This window comes from Tachyglossus aculeatus, chromosome 9 (genome assembly GCF_015852505.1).
Source record: "Tachyglossus aculeatus isolate mTacAcu1 chromosome 9, mTacAcu1.pri, whole genome shotgun sequence".
NCBI lineage: Eukaryota > Metazoa > Chordata > Mammalia > Monotremata > Tachyglossidae > Tachyglossus > Tachyglossus aculeatus.
Genome location: NC_052074.1, coordinates 38418580 through 38443374, shown reverse-complemented (window position 1 = coordinate 38443374; position 24795 = coordinate 38418580).

The following is a 24795-nucleotide window of genomic DNA, read 5'->3' as shown; positions in this document are numbered from 1 at the left end:
CAATAAATACGATTGAATGAATGAATGAATGCATGTGGGACGGGGACTGTTTCCAACCTGATTACCTTATATCTATCCCAGGGCTCAGAAGAGTGCTTAGCATATAGTAAGCACTAAATAAATACGATTATTATTATTTTTATTATAGTGTTATGCAGACAGTAAGGGTTCTCTGCACACAAACTTTCAACAAATGCAGTTGACTCACTGACTTGGGAAGGAGTGAGAACGGGGTCTGGATATAATAATAATAATAATGATAATAATAATAATAGTGAAAACAAGCCCAGCATCGACACTGGGTCACAGGTGCTACGGCCAGTGATGACCACTTCTCTGGGTGCTGCATTCCTGCTCACATACTCTATCATTGAACATGACGGACAGGGATGAGAGGGACAGGGACCTTCCCCAAAGCCCCCTCCGTCATGGCACGGGACAAGCCACTGGCACTAGAATCAACTCCTCCGTGCTGATTCTCTGTCCCAGAGTTTCGGCCCCGAGGCTGATGGGGGGCTCCATCAGTCGCCAAAAACGGACGAGCAGAATCCTCCTTCCTGTAGCAGATGCCCAGGAAACTTGAGCATGATAACTTAGTGATTTTAGACGGTGCTTGAAAAATTTAGTAGCGAATGAATAAATGCTACACCCACGCACCCTAACAAGACAGCTCGATTTAGCTATTAAAATCAACCTAACAGAGAATAGGAAATGAGGGAGTCGAAAGCAATTTAAAACAACCCTAGGATCGTGGCACTTTTGTGGTCAATTTAGGGAGTTCGAATATTCACTTTTTTTCTGTTTGGTGTATTGACATCTTCCACTTGGAGGAGCTCTGATACTGTCTAGATGTGACAATTTATAGGGGGACCATTTCAGATCAAACAGTGACTTCTTGCTCTTTTTGCTTCTAATAATCACTTGGGGATGGACAGTTAACACCGGTTTGGGTAGTTAAACTTCGAGGTTACCCCTATTTATCACCTGGTAACTTTGTCTGGGCTACCAGCCTTCAAACACCATCCCCTCACCCTCTCACCCATCATGTTCCCCAAATTACTGAAACCATCCCCATCCAAGGGGTAAAGAGCTGCCAACATGGTCTGAGTGACGCCTCTGCGGAGCGCCAGCCAAAGCCTGGATTTCAGGTTAGGCAGTCATGCCGATTATTCAAATCAGGAGCTCATCCGTTTTTATCTCTTTTCTTTTTAATTTAAACGGTCTCCACGATGGGGCATCGAATTGGCATTTAGAGATATAGCACATCTGATTAAAATCGGTCTACCCCATCAGCTCTATTATCTGGAGTGAACTTGTCGGGGAAAAGAAATCGTTTTTTCTACCTGCCCTGAAATAAAGGAGAAATGTGATTAGAAATGCTTCAGATTTCCAGAAAGAAAAAAAAATGACATTTTATGTTCACCATCCCTTTGTGAAGTATTACGGGAATTATGAAATACCGTCTTCAGTGATTCAGCAGTTAGTGATTATGTGTTTATGTCTAAACATGCAACTGGCACTCAAGGCGGGAGGAAGTTTCCAAGCCTTTTCCCATTATTTTAATCTAAAAAAAAAACCCCTGTAAATTCACTAAGGCTTCAAGTAGAATCGCTTCTAACCTTGAGGCATTTTTTATGGTATTTGTTAAATGCTAACTATGTGCCAGACACTATACTAAGCACTAAGGGAGATCCAAGGTAATTTGGTCACAGTCTTTGTCCCACATAGAACTCAGTTTTATTCCCCATTTTACGGGTGAGGTAACTGAGTCACAGAAAAGTTAAGCGACTTGCCCAACATCACACAGCAGACAAATGGAGGATAATAATAATAATAATGATGGCATTTGTTAAGCGCTTACTATGTGCAAAGCACTGTTCAAAGCGCTGGGGAGGATGCAAGGTGATCACGTTGTCCCACGTGGGGCTCACAGTCTTAATCCCCATTTTACAGATGAGGTAACTGAGGCTCAGAGAAGTTAAGTGACTTACCCAAGGTCACACAGCAGACATGTAGGGGAAACAGGATTAGAATCCATGACCTCTGAATCCCAAGTCTGTGCTCTTTCCACTGAGCTACACTGCTTCTCATCTAGAAATAAAACCCAGGTCCTCTGATTCCCAGGCCTGGGCTCTGTCCACTAGGCTATACTGCTTCTCAACTGGACATTGGATTCAGAAGAATTTTCTACTGAGAGCTCACCTCCTCCAGGAGGCCTTCCCAGACTGAGCCCCCTTTTTCCTCTCCTCCTCTCCACCCCCTGGCCCTACCTCCTTCCCCTCCCCACAACACTTGTATAGATTTATACAAGATTTATACACTTTTTTATCATATAAATTACGTAATTATAATTATAAATTACGTAAATTACATAAGATTTATACGAATAGGATTTATTCCCCTCCCCACAGCACTTTGTACAGATTTATTACTCTTTATTTTACTTGAACATATTTACTATTCTATTTATTTTGTTAATGATGTGCATATAACTATAATTCTTTTTATTCTGATGGTATTGACACCTGTCTACTTGTTTTGTTCTGTTGTCTGTCTCCCCCTTCTAGACTGTGAGCCCATTGTTGGGTAGGGACCATCTCTATATGTTGCCGACTTATACTTCCCAAGTGCTTAGTACAATGTTCTGCACACAGTAAGCGTTCAATAAATATGATTGAATGAATGAAAAGATAGGATTGGATAAGATCGATCTTTTTCAATTGTCTAGAATATGGGACAGGCCCCATGGCCTAGTGGAAAGAGCCCAGTACTGAGAGTCAGGAAACCTGGGTTCTAATCCCTGCTCCCCCACTTGTGTTCTGTATCATCTTGGGCAAGTTGCTTAACGTCTCTGGGCCTCAGTCGTCTCATCTGTAAAATGAGGCTAATAAAAACAATAATAATAATGGTACTTGTTAAGCACTTACTATGTGCCAAGCACTATCCTAGGTGCTGGGGTAGATACAAATTAGTCAGGTTGAGCACAATCCTTGCCCCATTCTTAATCCCCATTTTCCAGATGGGGGAACAGAGGCACAGAGAATTTAAGTGACTTGCCCAAAGTCACACAGCTGACAAGTGGCAGAGGCAGGATTAGAACCCATAACTCCCAGGCCTATGCTCTATCCACTAAGTCATGCTGCTTCTCTCCTGGGACTGTAGATCTGAGTGGGATCTGCCGTCCCTCCTAAACAGCTTAGCTTAGTGGAAAGAGCACGGGCTTGGGTATCAGAGGTCATGGGTTCTAATCCCGCCTCTGCCACTTAGATGCGTGACTTTGGGCAAGCCACTTAACTTCTCTGTGCCGCAGTTACACCGCATCTGGAAAATGGGGATGAAGTCTGCGAGCCTCACGTGGAACAACCTGATTACCTTTTGTCTTCTACAGTGCTTGGCACATAGTAAGTGCTTAACAAATACCATCATTATTATTATTATTACTTCCATCACCTGGCCAGCTCCCACCGCAGCCCGACAAGGACTGTAGATGGTCACTCCAAACCCATTGTGTGGGTCCATCACTAACAGGAACATGTCGAGTCCTCTTTTCCCTCCTTTTTGTTTCTCCCAGAGAGTTTTGCTCAGATCCAAGTTTTTGTCAACACCGTTGAAAGCCCATCTTGGTCCCGAGTGGCCGCGTCAGTTTCTCCTTCCCTGTCATCCTACCACAAGAGGCCCTGGAAATGGTTTATTCCCCCGGCTGCGGGCTTGCACAAGTGGGTACCCAAAAGGGCAGAGGAGAAATGAGGATGGTCTCCTCTCTGCCACGGCTGCATTTGACTGTGAGCCCTCCATGGGATAGGGACTATGTCATACCTGATGATCTTGTATGTATCCCAGCCCTTAGTACAGTGCCTGGCACTTAAGCCCTTAACAGACACCATTAACACAAAAAAAAACAAAAATTCCCCCCAAAAATTATATTCCCATCAGCAGTGACTGGTCAATGGCGAGATATCCTGGGCCAGGGAAGGGAGCAAGGCAGTCGTCTCAGGGGGTGTTGCTGGGAGGAGAAGCTGAGGTGCTTGCAAATTTCAAGCCATTATTATTATTGTTTTTATTAGCCTCATTTTACAGATGAGAAAACTGAGGCCCAGGAAGTTAAGCAACTTGCCCAAGATGATACAGAACACAAGTGGAGCAGCAGGGATTAGAACCCAGGTTTCCTGGCCAGAAGACTGCAGGAACAGAGATGAAGAATGGGAGCTCAGTATCTCTGGAGCAGGGGGCACCAACCAATCGATTATATTTATTGAGCTCTTGCTATATGTACAGTCAATCACTCATTTAGTCAATCGTATTTATTAAGCTGGGGCAAGTCACTTGACTTTTCTGTGCCTCAATTGCCTCGTTTGTAAAATGGGGATTAAGACTGTGAGCCTCATGTGGGACATGGACTATGCCCAGCCTGATTTGTTTGTATCCACCCCAGCGCTTTGTACAGTGGCGCACAGTAAGTGCTTAACAAATACCAGATTTATCATTATTATTATTATTATTACTGAGCACTTACTGTGTGCAGAGCACTGTTCTAAGCCCTTAGGAGAGTACAATATAACAATAGACACATTCCCTGCCCACAATGAGCTGTGCTACACTAAGCGCTTGGGAGAGTACAATGCAACAGAATTAGCAGATATGTTCTCTTCCCATAACGAGTTTACAGCCTAGATGGAGAGACAGGCATTAATATGAATAAATGAATAATTTATGATATATGATTAAAGATAAGTAAAGAAGCGCTGTGGGGGTGGGGGTGGGCATGCTATCAAGTGTCCAAAGGTCGCCAATTGAGGTGCATAGATGATACAGAAGGGAGATCATGTGGCAGAAAAGGGGGGGGGGGGGGGGGTCTCACCTCAGGACCCTCCTGCATTCAGGGTTTGGAAAGGACTTCCACATGATATCATTGCATTACCCTGCTGTCATACAGAGAATGATGTAATGATTCCGGGAGAAACCGTGTGGGCCTTTAGCACTTTAAATCACTCAATCACCTTTCTCGCTCCTACTCACCTCACTACTCTCAGTGCTAGGCACATAGTAAGCACTTAACAAATGCCATTATTATTATTACCACCCAGTGCACACACTTCACTCATCTAATGCTAATTTCTCTGTACCTCAATCTCATCTGTCTCACCCCGACCCCTCTCCTATGACCTGCCTCTAGCCTGGAACGCCCTCCCTCCTCATATCTGACTGTCGATGATCCTGCCCCCCTTCAAAGCCTAATTGAAGGCATGTCTCCTCCAAGGGGCCTTCCCTGATTAAGCCCTCTTTTCCTTTTCTTCAACTCCCTTCTGCCTCACTCTGACTTGCTCCCTTTAATCATCCCCCATCCCAACCCCACAGCACTTGTGTACATATCTGTCATTTATTTATTTTATCATTGTCTCCCTCTATAGACTGTAAGCTGGTTGTGGGCAGGGAATGTGTCTGTTATATTGTTACATTGTACTCTCCCAAGCTCCTAAGCGCCTAGCACAGTGCTCTGCAATCAATCAATCAATCAATCATATTTATTGAGCACTTACTGTGTGCAGAGCACTATACTAAGCGCTTGGGAAGTTCAAGTTGGCAACATATAGAGACAGTCCCTACCCAACAGTGGGCTCACAGTCTAAAAGGGGGAGATAGAGAACAAAACCAAACATACTAACAAAATAAAATAAATAGAATAGATAGAATAGATATGTACTCTGCACACAGTAAGCTCTAAATAAATGCAATAGAAGGAAGGTGGATTTAATCCCCATTTTATGGATGAGGTAAGTGAGGCACAGAGAAGTTACCCCAGTGCTTAGTACAGTGCTGGGCAAGCAGTAAACACTTCACAAATGCAGCTGTCATCCTCCTGAATTTCCCTAGGGATAGGGACGGGGATTGAGGTCTAGACTTTTAACTTAGTTTCCACCACTAATAATTTGACATCTTAACACCAGGGCAGTTGGAGGAGGAGACACAAATCCCCTCCTCCCAATATGCGACCGAAAATGGAATTACTCCAGTCACTTGAACAGTTTTACATCTGGGTCTGTGACACATGATCGCCTAAGGAAATCCCCAAGTCAAACCCGTGACACATTGTGTAGGCTCCCAGCTATCACCAGAGCAGAGGCGAGAATATTTATCAGCAACCCATGATCTCCTTGTACATTAAAACCAATTTGTTTGTTTTTAAAATAGGAAAATTGGTACCCAACACAAGCGTTAATGATGATTGACTAATTCAGATGTCTTGTTTGAGAACCTCCTCCTCAAAGCCCGTTCATTTTTTTTTCCCCCTACTAGAGTCATTTCCGTTCAGATATTTCCTCAATCTGTCGTGGGTCATTTCATCCATTATGTTTGCTGTTTCCACCTTAAATGGTGCCTGATGTTAATTTGACAAGCTTACCAGTGGAATACTTAAAACATTCGCCGGTTGAAATGAAGAGAGTTAAATCGCGTGCTAGGGCATCAATCAACAAAACCATCTGCTCAGACAATGCGTTTGATGCTGTCCAAATTATGCAATAATAGAAGTTTAGAAAGGCTGAGCAAGACTTCGACTGCCTAGGCAATGTCAACGAGAGAGTATGTCCAAGCTGAGGGTATGTCTAACCTGCTAGATTCTCAGGGGATCGGGCTCTGTCCGTGTCCTGGCTAAAAGTCACAGGGGCAAGCTCCATGGGGAGAGAGGAGGCTGCTTCTGCAGCTGTGTGGAGGGTGATGGAAGCGAAGGGGTGGAGGGATTGAAGGGACAGTAATCTCCTGCTAACCTTCTCACTGTGCCTCAATCTTGTCTATTTCATTCAATCATTCATTCATATTTATTGAGTGCTTACTGCATGCAGAGAACCTTACTAAGCCCGGCTGACCTCTAGTCAGAGGAGGCCTTCCCAGACTGAGCCCCTTCCTTCCTCTCCCCCTCGTCCCCCTCTCCATCCCCCCATCTTACCTCCTTCCCTTCCCCACAGCACCTGTATATATGTATATATGGTTGTACATATTTATTACTCTATCTATTTATTTATTTATTTATTTATTTATTTATTTATTTATTTATGTATTTATTTTACTTGTACATTTCTATCCTATTTGTTTTGTTTTGTTGGTATGTTTGGTTCTGTTCTCTGTCTCCCCCTTTTGGACTGTGAGCCCACTGTTGGGTAGGGACTGTCTCTATGTGTTGCCAATTTGTACTTCCCAAGCGCTTAGTACAGTACTCTGCACATAGTAAGCGCTCAATAAATGCGATTGATTGATTGATTGATAGTCCACATACTGCCTTTTCCTTAAACTCTCTTCCTCCTTAAATCCTACAATTTCTCGTCAAACCTTATTGAAGGCACATCTCCTCCAAGAGGCCTTCCCTGACTAAGCCCTCCTTTCCTCTTCTCCGACTCCCTTTTGCATTATACTGACTTGCTCCCTTTATTCATTCCCCACCACCCCAGCCCAGCCTTATATCTATATCTGTAATTTATTTATTTATATTAATAATATAGTAATCAATCAATCAATCAATCTTATTTATTGAGCGCTTACTGTGTGCAGAGCACTGTACTAAGCGCTTGGGAAGTACAAATTGGCAACATATACAGTCCCTACCCAACAGTGGGCTCACAGTCTAAAAGGGGGAGTAATAATAGTATTAATAGTACTATTAAATAGTACTATTATTAGTACTATTAGTACTAGTACTATTATTAGTACTATTAGTACTAATAGTACTATTAATAGTACTATTATTAAATAGTAATAGTACTATTAAATAGTACTAATAAATAGTACAAGTAATAATAGTAATAATAACAATGACATTTATTGAGCACTTACTATGTGCCAAGCACTCTTCTAAGTGCTGGGGGGCTACACTGTAATCAGGTTGTCCCACGTGGGGCTCACAGTCTTAATCCCCATTTTACAGATGAGGTAACTGAGGCACAGAGGAGTTAAGTGACTTGCCCAAAGTCACACAGCTGCAATTTTACGGAGCTGGGATTTGAGCCCATGACCTCTGACTCCAAAGCCCATGCTCTTTCCACTGAGCCATGCTGCTTCTCATAATGTCCGTCTTCCCCTCTAGACTGTAAACTTGTTGTGGGCAGGGATTGTGTCCGTTCATTGTTACATTGTACTCTCGCAAGCACTTGGTATAGTGCTTTGCACACAGCAAGTGCACAATAAATATGAATGAATGAATGAATGAACACTACTACAGCTGTTTGGGTTGGACTCAGTACCTCTTTTCTTCTAGGAGTCCAAATAGACTGGCTGAGCCCAGCACAGCATTTCTAAGTGGAACTAAAGGAATTTACAACCTTACTGGAGAAGCAGTGTGGCCTAGGGGAAAGACCATGAGAGTCAGATGACCTGGGCTCTAATTCCAACTCTGTGCCACTTGCCTTTTGGGTGACCTCGGGCAAGGGATTTAACTTCTCTGGGCCTCCATTTCCTCATCTGTAAAACTGGGATTCGATAATTTGAAAATTGGCATTCAATAATACCTCTTCTCCCTCCCACAGAGATTGTGAGCCTCATGTCAGTCAGTTGTATTTATTGAGCTCTCACTGTGTGCAAAGCACTATATTAAGAGCAGTTGGGCGAGTCACTTAATTTTTCTGTTCTTCAGTTTTCTCATCTGGACAATTGGCATTCAGTAATACCAATTTACTGTTCTCCCTCCTATTTAGACTGAGCCTCATGTGGGATAGGAGCTTTATCCAACCTGATTATCTTGTATCTTCCCCACCTCCTAGTACAGTGCTTAGCATTCATTCATTCATTCAATCATATTTATTGAGTGCTTACTGTGTGCAGAGCACTGTACTAAGCGCTTGGGAAGTACAAGTTGGCGACATAAAGAGATGGTCCCTACCCAACAACGGGCTCACAGTCTAGAAGGGGGAAACAGACAACAAAACAAAACATGTAGACAGAATGAAAGTTTAAGAAACACCGCAATTATTATTGCTATTTATTCTTCTTATTATTATTATCATCATCTAGCTGGGGAGACAGACAATTAAAATACATTTCCAGAAGGAAGAAGTAATAAAAAGCAAAGATATGAATATATGGGCTTTGGGTGTTTGGGGTTTATTTTGCTTAGATGATCATAGTGGTATTTGCTATTTACTATGTTTCAAGCATCCTGTACTAAGCTCTGGTGTGGATACAAAGTAATCAGGTCTGACACAGCTCCTGTCCCTAATGGGGCTTACATTCTAAGCAAGGATGGAGGACAGGTATTCAATTCCCATCTTACAGATAAGGAAACTGAGGCACAAAGAAGTTAAATGACTTACCCAAGGTCACACAGAAGAAGAGCCACTAGGCCACACTGGTACTCTTAGATGGTGCAAGGGTGTTGATGTGAGAATTGAGAGATCAGGCACTTTAATGAAACTGCTTGTTCTCTGTTGCATTGCACTCTCCCAAGCACTTAGTACAGTGCTCTCCACATAGCAAGAGCTCAATAAATATCATTGATTGATCGAAGCACTACAAGGAGAGAAGCAGCATGGGTCAGTGGAAAGAGCACGGGCTTTGGAGTCAGAGGTCACGGGTTCAAAACCCGGCTCCGCCAACTGTCAGCTGTGTGACTTTGGGCAAGTCACTTAACTTCTCTGTGCCTCGGTTACCTCATCTGTAAAATGGGGATTAAGACTGTGAGCCCCACGTGGGGCAACCTGATCACCTTGTATCCCCCCAGTGCTTAGAACAGTGCTTTGCACATAGTAAGCACTTAACAAATACCATCATTATTATTAAGGAGAGGTCAAATTCATCTTCACTCATGGTGGGGGAAATGAAACACTAGAGTGCTATGGTGTTCCCCCTGGGCAAGTCAGGTTCTCTCCACTCAGTCTATCAGTGCTGAGTACTTACGTTGTGCAGAGCAATATGCTCAGCACTCTGGAGAGTACAATATAGTTGGTAGACATGATCCTTGCCCCCCAAGGAGCCTGCAGATTTTCATTCATTCAATCGTATTTATTGAGCACTTACTGTGTGCAGAGCCCTGTACTAAGTGCTTGGGAAGTACAAGTTGGCAACATATAGAGACAGTCCCTACCCAACAGTGGGCTCACAATCTAGAAATTTCTAGAAATTTCTCTCCCTCCTGACTCAAATCCAGTCATGGGTATTTACTGAGTGCCTACTTTGCACTGAGTGTTAGCATACAACAGAGGTAGAAAGTGCAATCTTTGCCTTCAAGGAGCTTACCATCTTGCTTCAGTCATTCATTCAATTGTATTTATTGAGCACTTACTGTGTGCAGAGCACTGTACTAAGTGCTTGGGAAGTCCAAATTGGCGACATATAGAGATGGTCCCTACCCAACAGTGGGCTCACAGTCTAGAAGGTGGAGACAGACAACAAAACAAAACATTAACAAAATAAAATAAATAGAATAGTAAATATGTACAAGTAAAATAGAGTAATAAATATGTACAAACATAAAGGCAGGTGCTGTGGGGAGGGGAAGGAGGTAAGGTGGGGGGATGGAGAGGGGAAGGAGGGGGAGAGGAAGGAGAGGGCTCAGTCTGGGAAGGCCTCCTGGAGGAGGTAAGCTCTCTGTAGGGCTTTGAAGGGAGGAAGAGAGCTAACTTGGTGGATGTGTGGAGGGAGGGCATTTCAGGCCAGGGGGAGGACGTGGGCCAGGGGTCGTTGGTGGGACAGGCGAGAACGAGGCACAGTGAGGAGGTTAGTGGCAGAGGAGTGGAGGGTGTGGGCTGGGCTGTAGAAGGAAAGAAGGGAGGTGAGGTAGGAGGGGGCGAGGTGATGGACAGCCTTGAAGCCGAGAGTGAGGAGTTTTTGCCTGATGTGTAGGTTGACTGGTAGCCACAGGAGATTTTTCAGGAGGGGAGTAACATGCCCAGAGCATTTCTGCACAGAGATGATCCGGGCAGCAGCATGAAGTACAGATTGAAGTGGGGAGAGACAGAAGGATGGGGGATCAGAGAGGAGGCTGATGCAGTAATCCAGTTGGGATAGGATGAGAGATTGAACCAGCAGGGTAGCGGTTTGGATGGAGAGAAAAGGGCGGATCTTGGTGATGTTGCGGAGGTGAGACCGGCAGGTTTTGGTGACAGATTGGATGTGAGGAGTGAACGAGAGCACGGAGTCGAGGATGACACCAAGGTTGCAGGCTTGTGAGACGGGAAGGATGGTAGTGCTGTCAACAGTGATGGGAAAGTCAGGGAGAGGACAGGGTTTGGGAGGGAAGATAAGGAGTTCACTCTTGGACATATTGAGTTGATTGATTAGCTTTGCTATCTGTCATCTGAGAGAGGAAATTTAGCTGAAACACCCTAAACCTAGTAATAATAATACAATCATAATAATATTGTCTGGGCTTACTATGTTTAAACACTCTGCTAAGTACTGAGATAGATATAAGAAATCTTAATGCTTTCCTTGTCCAGGCCCTCTATGTGAACCTGGTTTTCAAAAGGGATAGATTCTATTTTTCATTGGAGAACACACCTGTAAAGATTTTAAATCCACAGACAGCTTCAGTCATTTCCTAGCCAAGATGGTAGGAAAAGGCCAAAGCAACTTTAGGGACAAAATAGGCGAGTTCCCATTCTCTATTCCTAAACTAACTGTCTGTGTTTTAGTCATTGGATTTCCAAGAAAAAAGAACACCAAATAATCACTTTTTTTTGGTTCAGTCCAATTGAGGAAATTCGGCCTCAACGGGGTGTTTGGGAAAGATGAGAGTGGTTAAGGACGAGGCTGTAATGGAAGCCACTTCTCACAAACAGAGGTAAAGTGCTTCCCAGCGAGAACTTTGAGCACACTGATTTAGGAATGAAAATGAATACGTACAACAAAAGGCAGAAACTGAACACAAGAGCTGTGGGGGAAGCAGGGGGAGGGCAGGGTTGGATCAGACTTGAGGGGCTGCAGCCTGGAGTCCCAGGGAAAGGGAGGCGAGGCCCCAATAGAAGCAGCATGGCCCAATGGATGGAGCATGGGCCTGGGAAGCAGCAGGTCATGGGTTCTAATCCCCGTTCCATCACTTGTCTGCTGTGCAACCTTGAGCAAGTCACTTCACTTCTCTGTGCCTCAGGTACCCCTTCTGTAAAATGGGGACTGAGGCTGGGAGCCTCATGCGGGACAGGGACTGTGTCCAACCTTATTTGCTTGTATCCACCCCAGCGCTTAGTACAGTGCCTGGCACACAATAAATGCTTAACAAATACCACAGTTATATTTATTACTATTCATGCACTTAGCCCCAAATTGAGCTGTAGGCACGTGGAAAGGAATAGGGGAGATCAGAAAGGGTGAGAGTAATGGGTTTCCTTGCCCATCTTCCCTGTTCTCAAGGATTCAAATCCCTCAGCTCGGCAGAATGGGATGGTTCTGGAGCAAGTGAGTGGGTCAAAGTCTCTCCAGTGAGACATTCCCACTGGGGATGGACCTCCAATCAGTCAATCAATCAGTCGTATTTATTGAGCGCTTACTATGTGCAGAGCACTGTACTAAGTGCTTGGGAAGTACAAATTGGCAACATATAGAGACAGTCCCTACCCAACAGTGGGCTCACAGTCTAAAAGCATTCCCTAAAGCATTCCCTAAAGCACTCCCTAAAGCATTCCCTAGGATTGATCCATCAGTCCTTCAATCAGTGGTACTTGTAAGCTCCCTCTTGACTTTAAGCTCATTACTGGCAGGGAATGTGTCTGTTTACTGTTATGGTGTACTCTCCCAGGCACTTAGCACAGTGCTCTGCACAAAGTAAGCACTCAATTAATATGATTGAATGAATTAGTGAGCACTTACCATGTGCAGAGCACCATACTAAGTACTTGGGAGAAGACAAAACAACAGATTTGGCAGACATATACCCTGCCCACGAGGAGTTTACAGTCGAGAGGGGGAGACAAGCACTATTAATGAATTATAGATATATTAATAATGATTGTGGCTTTCATTAAGCATTTAGTCTGGGCCAAGCACTCTACTAAGGACTGGTATAGATACAAAGATAATCAGGTTCTACGTGGGGCTCGCAGTTTAAGTCGGAGGGAAAACAGGTATTTAATTTATTTAATATTTTGCAGATGAGGGAACAGAGGTACAAAGAAGTGAAGTGACTTAGCCCAGATCAAGCAGCCTGCAAGTGGCAGAGCCAGGATTAGAACTCAGGGACCCCGACTCCCAGGCTTGGGAACTCTTTCATTCATTCAGTCATATTTATTGAGCACTCACTGTGTGCAGAGCACCGTACTAAGCACTTGGTAAGTACAATTCTCCTCTTCCCCATCCCCTCCGCCCTGCCTCCTTCCCCTCCCCACAGCACTTGTGTATATATTTGTACAGATTTATTACTCTATTTATTTTATTTGTACATATTTACTATTCTATTTATTTTGTTAATGATGTGCATATAACTTCAATTCTATTTGTTCTGATGATTTTGACACCTGTCTATATGTTTTGTTGTCTGTCTCCCCCTTCTAGACTGTGAGCCCGTTGTTGGGTAGGGACCGTCTCTATCTGTTGCCGACTTGTGCTTCCCAAGTGCTTAGTACAGTGCTCTGCGCACATTAAGCGCTCAATAAATATGATTGATTGAATGAATGAATGAATTCAGCAACAGAGAGATAATCCCTGATCATAACAGACTCACAGTGTAGAAGGGGGGAGACAGACATCAAAACAAGTAAACACGCATCAATAGCATCAGTGTAAATAAATAGAATTATAGATATAGATATATACACACCAAAACAAGTACACAGGAACCAATATAAATAAATAGAATTATAGGTATGTTCATATATACACAAGTGCTGACAGATGGTGGGGGGAAGAGCCAAGGGAGTGAGTCGGGGTGATGGGGAAGGGGAGCTGAGGAAAAGGAGGAAAACTCTTTCCTCTAGACCTCACTGCTGCTATGTACTGCTTCTACAGTTATGTACAAAAGTACTGTGGGGTGAATACCAAGTGTCCAAAGGGTAGAGATAGTAATAATAATGATAATAATGATAACAATAATAATAATAATAATAATAATAATGGTATTTGTTAAGTGCTTACTATGTGTAAAGCACTGTTCTCAGCACTTGGGGGATACAAGGTGATCTGGTTGTCCCACATGGGGCTCACAGTCAAAATCCCCATTTTACAGATGAGGTAACTGAGGCACAGAGAAGTTAAGTGGCTTGCCTCTGGTCACACAGCAGATATGTGGCAGAGCCAGGATTTGAACCCATGACCTCAGACTCGCAAGCCCGTGCTCTTTCCACTGAGCCATGCTGCTTCTCTCTATAACAATACATAATAAGATAATGATAATAATCATCATGGTATTTGTTAAGCACGTACTACTATTTGCCAAGCACCATTCTAAGTGCTGGGATGGATACAAGCTAATCAGGTTGAGAAGAAGCAGTGTGGCTCAGTGGAAAGGGGCCGGACTTGGGAATCAGAGGTCATGGGTTCTAATTCAGGCTCTGCCACATGTCTGCTGTGTGACCTTGGGCATGTCACTTAACTTCTCTGAGCCTCAGTTACCTCATCTGTAAAATGGGGATGAAGCCTGTGAGCCCCACGTGGGACAACCTAGTGCTTTGCACATAGTAAGTGCTTAACAAGTGCCATATTATTATTAGGTTGGACACAGTCCCTGCCCCACGTGGGGCTCACAGTCTTAATCCCCATTTTACTGATAAGGGAACTGAGGCACAGAGAAGTAAAGTGACTTTCCCAAGTTCCCGCAGCAGACAAGTGACTGCAGCTGGGATTAGAACCCAGGTCCTTTCATTCATTCATTCAATGGTATTTATTGAGCGCTCACTGTGTGCAGAGCACTGTACTAAGTGCTTAGGAAGTACAAGTTGGCAACATATAGAGAGGGTCCCTACCCAACAATGGGCTCACAGTCTAGAAGGGGGAGACAGACAACAAAACAAAACATGTGGACAGGTGTCAAGTCATCAGGATAAATAGAAGTAAAGCTAGATGCACATCATTACCAAAATAAATAGAATAGTAAATATGTACAAGTAAAATAGAGTAATAAATCTGTACAAACGTATGACTTGACACTTGTCCACATGTTTTGTTTTGTTGTCTGTCTCCCCCTTCTAGACTGTGAGCCCGTTGTTGGGTAGGGACTGTCTCTGTATGTTGCCAACTTGTACTTTCCAAGCGCTTAGTACAGTGCTCTGCGCACAGTAAGCGCTCAATAAATATGATTGAATGAATGAATGAATGAATATACAGGTGCTATGGGGAGTGGAAGGAGGTACGGTGGGGGGGCGATGGGGAGGAGAAGAGGAAAAAGAGGGCTTAATCTGGGAAGGCCTCCTGGAGGAGGTGAGTTCTCAGTAGGGCTTTGAAGGGAGGAAGAGAGCTAGCTTGACCGATGTGAGTCCTTATGACTCACAGGGACATACTCTAGCCACTGGACCATGAAAGAGTACAAGTGTGCGTGGATCTCATCTGGTCCCCAGCAGGGAAGTACTCGGAAAGATGGTTTGAGAAGGGGTGTCCCACCCCGCTCCACCCTGGGAGAAGCCTAATTCCGGCCCTTTTCCCCCATATCTGCCCAGACAAACCCACAACTGTACTTCAGGTATCCTCAAGGGTCTTCAGTGACCACCCCTGCAAGGAGAACAGGAAGATCTCTTTCCCAGCCGATTCATTTAGGGCCGCAAGAGATGAGGGGAGGACTTCTTTAAGAGAAGTTTGCAAGACGCTACAATGTCACCAGAGCTACATAAGAGGACACGGTGGAGCTCTGTGACTTCCTCGGTAACAATTAAAACAGCCTCCCTCTTCTGGGAGAGCTCGTTTGCGAAGCAGCAATCTTTCAGGAACTTAAGATACCTCATCTGTCCTCAAAAGAGCCCTTGAGCAGCCCAGAACGGTAGGTTAGATTCTTCCGTTCAATGAAATCTTGCTGACAACTAGAGGATGAGTGCTGCATTTTGCACCCAGAAGATAATACAATTGCTCGGCTACGTCGCCGTCTTATGTTTCATGGCGATAATCAATCAATGATTGACAGTTCTCATTAGAAGCCCACATACAGCCACACGATAGTTCTGGCTAACAACTTTGTTTCATATTCCATCTCTCCTGCCTTGGAATAGGGAAAAGGGGATGTTTTATAGATAACTCAATAGACACAGCTGTCAATTTTTGTTTGTTTAGACTGAAAATCTGTACTGGAAGTAGGATAGTATGCCATGATGGCTTTATGGATACGTCCCCAGGTCTAGGTATTTCTGCTTGAAGGAGTTGATGATATTTCAAATTGGCATAGATGGATTCTGGGGTTTGGGGGGTTTTTTTGTTATTTCATTCAGAACATGGTGTGTTTCAGGTGTATGGATTTATATATTTCAATGGGAACTTTTTTTTTTCCCTCCAAAGAGGCCATCCATAATGGAGGACAGTAATCAGAAGAGAAATAGCATCTGCTAAAATATATGGTGCTTGGCTTTCCAGGCATGATGAAATACCATATTCTGTTGGGTGCTGAAAACATGCTAGAAAAATCAGTGCTCATTTCTCTCCATAATATGACATGTGTTAAGAAATGTCTGAACAGATTTTTCACATAGAAATATCTTGCAAGAAAAAAAAAACTGGATAATTGCACTGTGTATTTGTCTTCATGCATTCCGATTAGACTTCATTATCCTGGAACTAAATACTGTAACTTAGTTTGCATGTGGGAAGGAAAAGGAACACAAATTATAGAGCATAGTAAACCATTCCTCCTGTTGTTCTAAGGAACCCACCGAAAGCTACCCTCCATTTCCTGGATATTTCTCTCTGAGCGTCGGGTTTTCTGTCAACCCGATAGTGATGGCTGGAGACCAAACTGTCTTTTTGGGTAGAAGGAGGGGTCAGTATCAAAGAGGCCAGATCCCCTGGGCACTCACAGCCAAAGACAGTCTATAAAACACAATTACACATTTTCCTCAGTGTCCCAGTCCAGCAGTTGGAGCTTAAATATATCCTGAGACATATTGTAAATTAGTGCGCCGACGCACCCTAAGTTAAATTTAAAGATGAAGGATCAGAACAGCCGCATATCGGCCGGGAGGAAGATAAAGACCGGGGGTCCAGCAGGCTCAGGGAAAGAGAGCGGATGCAGCGCTGCCCTGTTGGAAGCTGGCCTTTAAATGATGAATCTGGGAAATCGATGCCGTGGCTTTCAAAACTGGCATTTCTCAGGCCTACAGCTGGCTCTCTGTTCATTACTGCTCCCACCCCGTCTCCACAGCCAGGCCGGCGCTGGTCATTAAATGCTTTTCCCACTTCTGGACAAGGTGATGTCATACGGGACTAGTCCCTGACCTGGGGTTTAATAATGATAATAATAATAATGATGGCATTTATTAAATGCTTAGTATGTGCAAATCACTGTTCTAAGCACTGGGGAGGTTACAAGGTGATCAGGTTGTCCTATGTGGGGCTCACGGTCTTCATCCTCATTTTACAGATGAGGTAACTGAGGCACAGAGAAGTTGTGACTGGCCCAAAGTCACATAGCTTTCCAACGTGTTTCCAATGGGTTTCCAACGTGGACTGCAAAATCGTCATCATCGTCACCCACCCTAGTACTGACCGGGCACCTGCTGTGTATAGAGTACAATGTGTAGAGTGTGTAGTGTGCACTGAATGCCTGTTGAATGCAGAACTCTATGCTGGCCACCTGCTCTGTGCAGAGTACTATACTAAGAGCTTAGAGTAACATACTGAACATCTACTGTACCGATGGGAACCTAAAAACTGGATTTCTGAGTCAAATGGAAGAGAACAGGTTCTAATGCCAGATCTGACACTTGCCTGCTATGTAACCTTGGGCAAATCACTCCCCTTCCCTGTGCTAACATTTCCTCAACTGTAAAATGAGGGGGTAGATACATGCGAGGGGTAGATATGAGTCAATCAAGATTTATTTGGAACTACCCCTGCTGAGGACAGTGCTTGACACATAGTAAATATTTAACAAATACCTTAAAAACAAATAATGATGTTAATAATACCATTAGAATTCTGGTCTGCCGACTCCCAGATCTGTGCTCTTTCTGGTAGGGCAGGCTGCCTCTCAGTCTTTGTCAAGCTAATTCTCCAATAACCCAACCAAGGAGTGTCTGGCAAAGGAAGCAGCCACCATATGTCTTCTCCAGTTGATGAGATGGGGCCTCTTGACCATAAATCATGCTCAGTTGGTGAAGCAATGTGGCCTAGTGGCTAGAGCCTGGGGTCAGAAGGACCTGGGTTCTAATCCCAGCTCTGTCATTTGTCTGTTGTGTGACCTTGGGCAGCTCACTTCACTGACGTAGTGGATAGAGCCCAGGCCTGGGGCTCAGAAGGTTTAGGGTGTTTAGGGATTTCATGAGATGAGAGGGAATAGGGTCAGAAGCACAGGTGGCTGGCGTAGCACTTGAGAGGAGGGAGGAGAGCTCCTCTGAAGATACTGCTGGGAAGGATGGGAGAGTAGCAGAGAGGGTTGAGAGTAGGGGGGTTGGAGAAAGGGGGAGGAGTGACTTTGGGGAGCTCAGACCTGATGGAGTTAATTTTACTAATGAAGTAGGAGACCACATCATTGTGGGTGAGGGATGGAGGAGGGGAAGGAACAGGGGGCCTGAGAAGGGAGTTAAATGTATGGAAGAGCTGACGGGGATGATGGGCATGGGTGTCAATAAGGGAGGAGAAATAGTCTTGCCTGGCAGAGGAGAGGGCAGAGTTAAGGCAGGAAAGGATAAACTTAAAGTGAACGAGGTTGGCTTACTGTTTAGACTTTCACCACCAGCGTTCAGCAGCTCGAGCATAAGAGCGAAAGAGGAGGACAGTGGTAGTGATCCAAGGCTGTGCTTTAGTGGTACGAGAGCGGCGAAGGGAAAGGGGAGCAAGTGAGTTGAGTTGAGTAGAGAAGGTAGAGTTGAGAGCAGTAATCTGGTCATCAAGATTGAGTAGAGAGGAAAGGGAGGAGAGGTGGGGTGTGAGGCACTCGGAAAGATGGATGGGGTCGAGAGAGCGGAGGTCTCTGTGAGGTAGTAATACAGATTTACAGGGGAGAGGAGTGTGAGTGAGGAGGTAGGTGAGAATGTTATGATCAGAGAGAGGGATTTCAGAGTTGGTGAGGGTGGAGATAGTGCAGAGGTAGGAGATGATGAGGTTGAGGGTGTGACTAAGTTGGTGAGTGGGTGAGGTAGGGTGGAGCAGGAGGTTGGCAGCATCAAGGAGAGATAGAAGGCAGGCAGCAGAGGAGTCACCAGGGACATCCATGTGGATGTTGAAGTCTCCAAGCATCAGAGTGGTCATGGAAAAGGAGAGAAGGAAGGTGAGGAGCTTAGTACAGTGTCTGGCATATAATAAGCGCTTAACAAATGCCATAATTATTATTATTCTCTGTGCCTCAGTTCCCTTATCTGTCAAATGGGGATTAAGACTGTGAGCACCATGTGGGACAGGGATTGTGTCCAACCTTGTATCTGCTCCAGTGCTTAGAACAGTGCCTTAGTAAGCACTTAACAAATACCATTTAAAAAACCCCAAAACCTGCAGGGGGTTCTGGAATCAGCCAGGGAAGTGGGTGGGGAATGGATTGGGAAGATGAGACCAGGGGACAACTAGGTGCCATTGTGCCAAAGGCTGAGCAGATGTCTGCAGTGTGGCACTCTACCAGATTCCCCGTGTGGCACAAAATAATGATAATAGTAATAATTATGGTATTTGTTAAGCACTGTACTAAGCGCCGGGGTGGATACATGCCAGTAGGATTGGGCACAGTTCACAGTCTCAACACCCATTTTACAGAAGAGGTAACTGAGGCACAGAGAATAATAATGTTGGTATTTGTTAAGCACTTATTATGTGCCAAGCACTGTTCTAAGCGCTGGGGTAGATACAAGATAATCAGATTGTCTTACGTGGGGCTCACAGTCTTCATTCCCATTTTACAGATGAGGTAACTGAGGCACAGAGAAGTGAAGTGACTTGCCCAAGGTCACACAGCAGACAAGTGGTAGAGCCAGGATTAGAACCCATGGTCCTTCTGATTCCCAAGCCAATGCTCTATACATTATGCCATGCTACTTTACTATGCCAGGCTGCTTCTCCGTGAAAGATGCCTGGAGTCTTCTTAGTCCACAAAGCTGGCATGGGGCAGGTGCTCCCAGCAGGGCAACCCTTGGTCAGTCTTTGCTCAGGGGACAGATCTTCAAGGAACGTTCCCAATCGCTTTTCAATCATAGGAAAACATGATGGAAGGGAAGGAACAGCTACAAAAAGGTTTTATTATCTCGGGACAGAAGCTTATTTGATGCGAGGTGATGGGAATTAAAAAGAGATTCAGACACATTTTTCTAACATGTTATAATGAGGAGAATATTATGCTAATGGCATTGCCTCTGCCAATTAATTGTTGAATTCCTTCCATTGCAGGCACCCCAGCATATTCTACCAGTATTCCAGACTGTTATTTCAGCTTTAGAAATGACAAACAGCAGGGGGGGATTTTTTTCCACCCTCCCTCTTCAAGAAATCTACCAACTTGGGAGAGGAATATTTTGCGTTTTACCTTAATTTGACCTGGCTAGTCCCATCACTTGGGGATTTAAAAGTCAATCCTGGGTTGGGTCTGAACACTGTCTTTTTCATTTTTATGGTGCTCTATAAACCAGGATTCGGGGAGCGACTCCTTTTCCAAAAGCTATAATTTTGGCCCGACTGTAATTAAATGTAAGCTCCCAGCTGGGCGGGGAAGTTGGGTGAGAGTCTGGGTAGGGGAGCCTCTGGTCAGTTGGGAAAACAGTGGCAATCTGGCAGGAGTCGGTGAGAGATTCACGCTTCTCCTCCCTGTCCCCTTCCACCTCAATCAATCAATTGAGCAATGGTTTTATCGGAGCACCTACTGTGTGCAGAGCATTGAATAAAGTGGTGGAAGAGTAATAATAATAATAATAATAATTATGATGGCAATTGTTAAGCACTTACTATGTGCCAAGCACTATTCTAAGCACTGGGGGTGGGTACAAGATAGGTTGTCCCATGTGGGGCTCACAGTTTTAATACCCATTTTTAAAGATGAGGTAACTGAGGCCCAGAGAATAATAATAATAACATTTATTAAGTGCTTACCATGTGCAAAGCACTGTTCAAAGCGCTGGGCACTGTTCTAAGAGAAGTTAAGTGACTTACCCAAAGTCACACAGCTGACAAGTGGTGGAGCCGGGATTAGAATACCCTACAACAGAGTTGGAAGACACGCATTCCCCGCCCACAACGCCCTAACAGTCTTCTCCTCTTCAAACAATCAATCAATCACATTTATTGAGTGCTTAATAATTAATAATAGTAATTGTGGCATTTGTTCATTCATTCATTCAATCATATTTATTGAGCACTTACTGTGTGCAGAGCACTGTATTAAGCGCTTGGGAAGTACAAGCTGGCAACATATAGAGACGGTCCCTACCCAACAACGGGCTCACAGTCTATAAGGGAGAGACAGACAACAAAACGGATACATACATAATCATCTTTCTTCGATCCATATGACACAATATCATCAGCATGTTTCTCCAGGAACAGTGTACTCGGAGCATCAGATTTGATTATTACATCCTTCTGCGGCGTCCCCTTTCAATAAACCAAAAATTCTGTTCAAACAAATTTTGCATATCACAGAAGACTTACACTCCTGATCAAAAACCCTATGGCATCAGTATTCTTAATAATAAGAAGAACTGAAGATCCAGGCAGTGAGTTTAAGTGCTTACTATGTTCCAGGCACTGTACTAAACACTGGGTTGGATATAAGCAAATGGAGTTGGACACAGTTCCTGTCCCACCTGGGGCTCACAGTCTCAATCCCCGTCTTGCAGATAACTGAGGCACAGAAAAGTGAAGTGATTTTCTTAAGGCCACACAGCAGATGAGTGGTGGAGCCAGGAGTAGAACCCATGACCTTCTGAATCCCAGGCCCATGCTCCATCCACTACACCGGGCTGCTTCCCCATGGTTTATTGTGTGCAGAGCACTGTACTAATTGCTTGGGAGAATACAATGCAACAGTATCACAGCGTTGGCAGACACATTCCCTGCTTATAATGAGCTTACATTCTAGAGGGGGAGACAGACATTAATATTAATAAATAAATTATGGTTATGGACAAGAGTGCTGTGGCACTGAGGGAGGAGTGAATAAAGGGTGAAAATCCAATTGCAAGGGTGACATACAAGGGAGTGGGAGAAGGGGAAATGAGGTCTTCTTTCTCGACCCATGTCTGGTGCTCAAGGAAGACTTTAACCAAAGATCCATTTAAACCAGCAGCAGTGATCCGTGGGGCGGAGAGGAGGGAGCAGAGGGAGAGGTGGATGGAATTCCCAAACATTGAGAGAAAAACCAGGCTTCACAATCATCCCTGCAGCAGGACACATCTGGACTGTAAACCTACTGTGGGCAGGGACTGACTCTACTGCTGAATTGCACCTTCCAAGTGCTTAGTACAGTGCTCTGCACACTGTAAGTGCTCAATAAATACACTTGAATGAATGAATCTGGAGCAAAGTGGCAATTGGTAAGTGCTAACTCTGTGCCAAGCACTGTACTGAGCACTGATGTAGATACATGAAGCAGCGTGTGGCTCAGTGGAAAGAGCACGGGCTTTGGAGTCAGAGGTTATGGGTTCAAATCCCAGCTCCGCCAATTGTCAGCTGTGTGACTTTGGGCAAGTCACTTAACTTCTCTGTGCCTCAGTTACCTCATCTGTAAAATGGGGATCAAGACTATGAGCCCCCTGTGGGACAACCTGATCACCTTGTAACCTCCCCAGTGCTTAGAACGGTGCTTTGCACCTAGTAAGCACTTAATAAATGCCATCATTATTATTATTATTATAATCAGGTCGAGCACAGTCGTTCATGGGGCTCACAGTCTACAGTACTTACTAAGCACTTACTATGTGCCAAGCAGTGAACTAAGTTCTAAGCTAGATACAAGTTAATTGAGTTGGACACAATCCCTGTCCCACATCGGGCTCACAGTCTTAGTAGGAGTGAGAACAGGCATTGAATCCCCATTTTACAGGCAAGGAAACTGAAGCACAGAGAAGCTAAGTGACTTCCCCAAGTTCCCACAGCAGATAAGGGTAGAGCCAGGATTAGAAACCGGGTCCTTTGGCTTCCAGACCCGTGCTCCTTCCACTAGGCTAAACTGCTTCCCTCGGAAGGAGGTAGAAGTGTAGGTAGGAAAGGGAACAGGTATCTCATCCTCATTGTACAGGTGAGGAAACCGTGTGTGCGTGAGGACGTGTATATGAGCGCATGTGAAATCTAGGTCTGATTTCTCATGAAGAAGGATTTCCGTTTGACAGTTTTGAATGACATTGTATGGGTGCAGTGCCAGTTCTAGAGATTTCAAAACAGAATGGGGGTAGAGAAGCAATGGGAGTCATTCATTCATTCATTCATTCATTCATTCAATCGTATTTATTGAGTGCTTACTGTGTGCAAAGCCCTGTACTAAGCACTTGGAAAGTACAATTCAGCAACAGAGACAATCCCTACCCAACAGGCTCACAGTCTAAAAGGATGTCGATACCTGCTCTCCCTGCTACTTAGACTATGATCTCATTGTGGGACCTGATTGTCTTGTATCAAACCCAGTGCTTAGTACAGTACTTGCTACATAGTAAGCGCTTAACAAATACCACACTTGTTATTAATCATTATAATTGATGGGACAGTCAGTGCCAGTTTCAGGGCTGATGGTTCTTTCCCACTGAGGTTCTAGAGAAACAGGGCCATATTTCTCACCCAGAGTATCTGGACTTCTAAACGTGGCTGGTTGTCTTAATGCTCCTGGGCGTAGTCTTGGGAAGGCACTTGGAAACCAAGTATATTCATTCATTCATTCAATCGTATTTATTGAGCACTTACTGTGTGCAGAGCACTGTACGAAGTGCTTGAGAAGTACAAGTTGGCAAGTGTATGTAGTATGCCCACAAATCCCTGGGATGGCAAGGCACTGTGGCCTAGTTGAAGGAGCCTGACTGAGAGTTAGGAGATTCTGAGTCTAGACTAAGGTTTCCTGTAAGTCTTGCTGGGAGTCCAATCTGATTATTTTGTATCAACCCCTTAAGTATTTGGTATTCATCCTTTCCTCAGCCCCACAGAATTAATCAATCAATCAATTGGTGATATTTATTGAGCACCTACTATGTGCAAAGCACTGTTCTAAGCACTTGGGAGAGTACAATTTAATGGAATTAGCAGACATATTCCCTGCCCATAATGAGCTTACAGTCTAGAAGGAGATGCCCACCCTTATACTCTGGATTTCCTTGTGAAGCTCCTTGTGGGCAGGGCTCGAATCTACCACCTCTGTTATACTGTCCTCTCCCAAATGCTTAATACAGCACTCAGCACATAGTAAATGCTCAATAAAGACCGTCACTGTGTTGATCCCTCAGCTAGATCTGGTGTTGGTTCAGTGGAAAAAGCACTGTGGTAGCTACGAGACCAGCAGTCATCATCAGGCTGCAGTGAACTGGGGCATGCTCTTGGGTCTTCGGGGCAATGTGGGAGAAAGAGATCTTTTCCGTCCCTCAGAAAGGTAAAAGATCATCTTGCATCTCTCCTAGTAGACATCACCTTTACTATCCAATCCCGATTGCCTCCCCACTTCCAACTCTCAGGAGAGTTGGCCCAAGTTAAGTGATTTGTCCAAGGTCACAAAACTGGGTCCAGAGGCCGAAGGACCTTCTCGGCCCTGTGAATTTTTGACTCTAGGAAAAAAATTGGGGGAAAAAAAAGAGA